Source organism: Aplysia californica, unplaced genomic scaffold (assembly GCF_000002075.1).
Source record: "Aplysia californica isolate F4 #8 unplaced genomic scaffold, AplCal3.0 scaffold00016, whole genome shotgun sequence".
NCBI lineage: Eukaryota > Metazoa > Mollusca > Gastropoda > Aplysiida > Aplysiidae > Aplysia > Aplysia californica.
The window spans coordinates 509,126-513,165 of NW_004797286.1; positions in this window are offsets into that span (position 1 = coordinate 509,126).

The window sequence follows — 4,040 nt, forward strand, 5'->3', positions numbered from 1 at the left end:
AACGATGATCGTCTCCAAAAACGATGCGTATCCTCGGAACGTCCAGAGAAAAGTGACCACATGCTGACCAGTGTCCCTTATATACTCAGCTTGCTGGCCGGAAAGTGATTGAAGTTTTCCGTCCCTGATTAAGAAATTGTTGTAATGTTTTGACACGTTCTTAGAGGGCTGGAGGTGAGAACCGGAGTCTTGGCCTGCCTTTGTCTATTGTTTTAAAAGATATATAGAAGCAGGTCTTTAAGCAAAGTAAATATTATTGGAGTTTGGTATCCACCCTAGCGTTAACGAGTCTATTGTCCTATTGTCTGGTGACTGCCAGTGAGCTCGTGCCATCTGGTGAAATGCACAGACAAGGGGAGCAAACTGCGTATGTGGTAACCACGGCGGCTTGCTTCAAAGACATGCCAAAAGCTCAGCGTCTATTATGTACCGGGCTAGCTGGCCGGGAAGGGATTCAATTTTTCAGTCTGTGGTTACGGCATTGTTGCGCTGTTTTGATAATGTCTTTGAGGGTCGGGAGGTGAGAACAGGGGTCTTGGTCTGTTTTGTTTATTGTTTGTTTGTTATTTGTTTTTAGAGACTGGTGAGGCCTTTTAATGTACACGGGATTAGTGGAGGAAAAACCCCCATTGAAATATCGAGCTTTGTTTCGTCGGCAAATAAATAGCAACGGGTCAGGAGTCTCAAGTTTGCAACAAATATTTATGTCGTTAAATTTGATTTTCGTCATACTGAAACATTAGACAAAACAATGATTTTTTAAAACCTACTTTGAAAAAAAAATGTTTGTTTCAATAATATACAAATAATCAAGAAATCGTTTTATTTGTCTAATTCATTTTTACCTTGTCTTCATCGGTGTCTGACTCAAACATAAGACAAAGCAAGGATGTGCTTTTCGAAAAGAAGAAAAAAAAATGTCTTTATACACTGAAAATATTGCTCTAGTACGATTTTCACAACTGACGTTGACAAGTCTATTGTCTGGTGACATCCAATGAGATCTTGCCATCTGGTGAAAAGCTCAGACAAGGGGAGCAAACTGCATATGTTGTAACCACGGCAGCTTGCATCAAAGACATGCCAACAGCTCAGCGTCTATTATGTACCGGGCTGGCTGGCCAGGAAGTGATTCAAGTTTTCAGTCTGTGGTTACGGCATTGTTGCGCTGTTTTGATAATGTCTTAGAGGGTCGGGAGGTGAGAACAGGGGTCTTGGCCTGCTTTTGTTTATTGTTTGTTTGTTTTGGTTGCTTTTTTAGAGACCGGTTAGGATTTCTTGTTTAAAAGGGATTTCTAAAAACACAATAAAATACAACGCTTTTTTTCGTCGGGGATTAGGTCTAAATGCAAGGTGTCAGGAGTCCCAAGTTTGCAACAATTAATATTTCTGAAGTTAGTTTTGTTTTTCGTCAGACTGAAACATTAGACAAAACAATGATTTAAAAAACCGTACCAAAAACGGTCCAACATACTTCTTAACTTACCACTTTAAAAAAATTGTTTTAAAAATATACAAACAAATAATCAAGAACTAGATTTATTTGTCTAATTCATTAATTTTACTTTTTCTCTATCGGAGACTGACTGAAACATTTTAATCAAGCAAAGCAATGATTTTTTTCAAAGGTCTTAATACACTGAAAATGTTACTTGAGTAGCCTACTTTTTTCACAACTGACTTTAACGAGTCTATTGTCTGGTGACATCCGGTGAGATCTTGCCATCTGGTGAAATGCTCAATAAAGGGGAGAAACTGAGTAGGTAACAACGGCGGCAATCATCAGAGATTATTACACATTATGTTATGCCAACAGCTCAACGTCTATTATGTACCGGGCTGGCTGGCCGGGAAGTGATTCAAGTTTTCAGTCTGTGGTTAGGGCATTGTTGCGCTGTTTTGATAATGTCTTAGAGGGTCGGGAGGTGAAAACCAGGGTCTCGGCTTGCTGTTGTATATTATTGTTTGTTAGTTTCTTTAGTTTGTTTGTTGGATTTTTTAATAGACCACTGAGGCCTTTTAGTTTGAAAGAGATTTTAAAAAATCATGTTTAGATAAGTGTTATTTGCCGGTGAATGAACGGCAACTAGTCCGGAGTTTCAATTTGCAATAAATATTTCTGAAATTTGTTTTTTTTATCTAACTGAAACATAAGGCGAGCACTGAGTTTTTTTTACAAATGCTTCTAAATGTACCGGTCTGACGAAAATCTTGTTTGTTACAATAACGTATTATTTCAGAACTAGTTTTGTAAACCTCTATTTATATATTTTTACTTCGTCTCTACCGTAACGCTTAGAAGCTTCGTCGCCACAGACAGAAAAACTGAGGTCGATTTCCGTGTGGTGAAACTTTTCATAGAGTAAACTTCTCTGTCTTTTTGTTTGGATGTTATGTTAGGACCTAGAGTTCGAGCTTCATCTCTTTCTAACTTTATGTACTTGGAAAAGGCACTTTACACGAATCTCCCAATTTTCTCGGTCCTTCCTCCCAAATGACCTGTATTGTGTTAATGGCAGGTGTAAACGTAAAAAAATCATCTTTTTTTTATAAATGGGTGCCTTTTTAATTGGTCTACTGCACCACGGAGTAGTTAACAATAATCCACCTTTTGATGTAAGATCAAAATACGATCGGTAGCTACTCCGTGGTGCTCCGGTCCACAGATCCATTAACTGCAGACTACGGGCCGGGTCTATAGCAAGGGATAGGTCCCCGAACCTTCACACACTGCGTTCTGCTTACAAATGATCTAAAATGTCCTACTTCTTCACTTTCCTTCTGTTGTATCTGTATGTCTGTCTCTAAATGACCAGTAGTGTGTAGATGTGCTTCTCTATACACAAAATACAAAAACAAACAAATGAGTCATTGGCACAGTCTTAGAGTCAGTTCATTTGCCTTGCTTTTGATTAAATAAATACTCATCTATCTTGATTAGATGTCAAGGTATTGTCGATTGAAGGATGCGTGGGGTCGTTTAGTGTAAGAGGTAAAATTATCGAGAAAATGGCAGTTAACATTTGGTGTCTTCCCAAGCTTGAGAGTCCTTAAAAGCTGCAAATTTACATTTTGTATGCCTTTGATAAATTGATAAATGTTTTTCAATTTAAAAAATATAATATACAGAAACGTGTTTGATTATTTTGACTAGCTCATGATTTTATACCCAACCTTCACAAATATGTGAGGATATTTTTTTGCTTCTTTGTCTCCTACGCTCGGAGCTAAATTAATAATGCTCCGAGTGCAAAGATCTAATACGGGGTGCCCACTACGGCTGGATTGGGCTGATCGCCTGACTCGATCGCCTGAAACTGAAAACAAACATGTTCGTTTTTTAGGCGAACGAGTCGGGCGATCGGCCCAATCGGCCGATCCCAGCCGTAGTGGGCATCCCGTATAAGCCGCCTAGCTTATGGCCCACGCACTGACCAAGATCACGGGACGGGAGCATGATCTATGCGCTATAAAAATCCTGTCATTATTATTATTTTTAGTCCAAAAGTCTCATGGAGGCTCAAAGGAGAGAGGTCATTTCAACTCTGTGCTGGCGTTATGCTTTATGCTTCTACCCTGGTTGTTGTGGATCTCGGCGTGACTTACCATTCATAAAATAGATTGTAAAGCCTTTAAAGCTTGTTGTTGAGAGGGAAATTGAGCCAAACAAATGCTCTTTATCACAAAAGAGCTGAATGCAATGACCAGCTTACGCCCTGTTAAGTCAGACTGGCGCGACAAGACTACCAGGGTGGGTGGTTGGCTGGTGCTCTGGTGTGGTTAGCTTCTTCTTTCCTATTAAAAATCTATCATCCTTATCTCTACTTCATATTTGTGTATGTTACTCTCTTGTAACACGTCAGTTCTTCGGCACATATTATGACCTTATCGTGTTGCAAGTGCCGTAAAACTCTTACCAAAACTAAAAAGGCTGCCATGTTTTTGACAAATGGGGCACATGTATTTTGCGGATATATTATTGTTATTGCAAACACATGGTACAACGTGCCAACTATAATGTTTCTGTGTGCGTTGCTGGT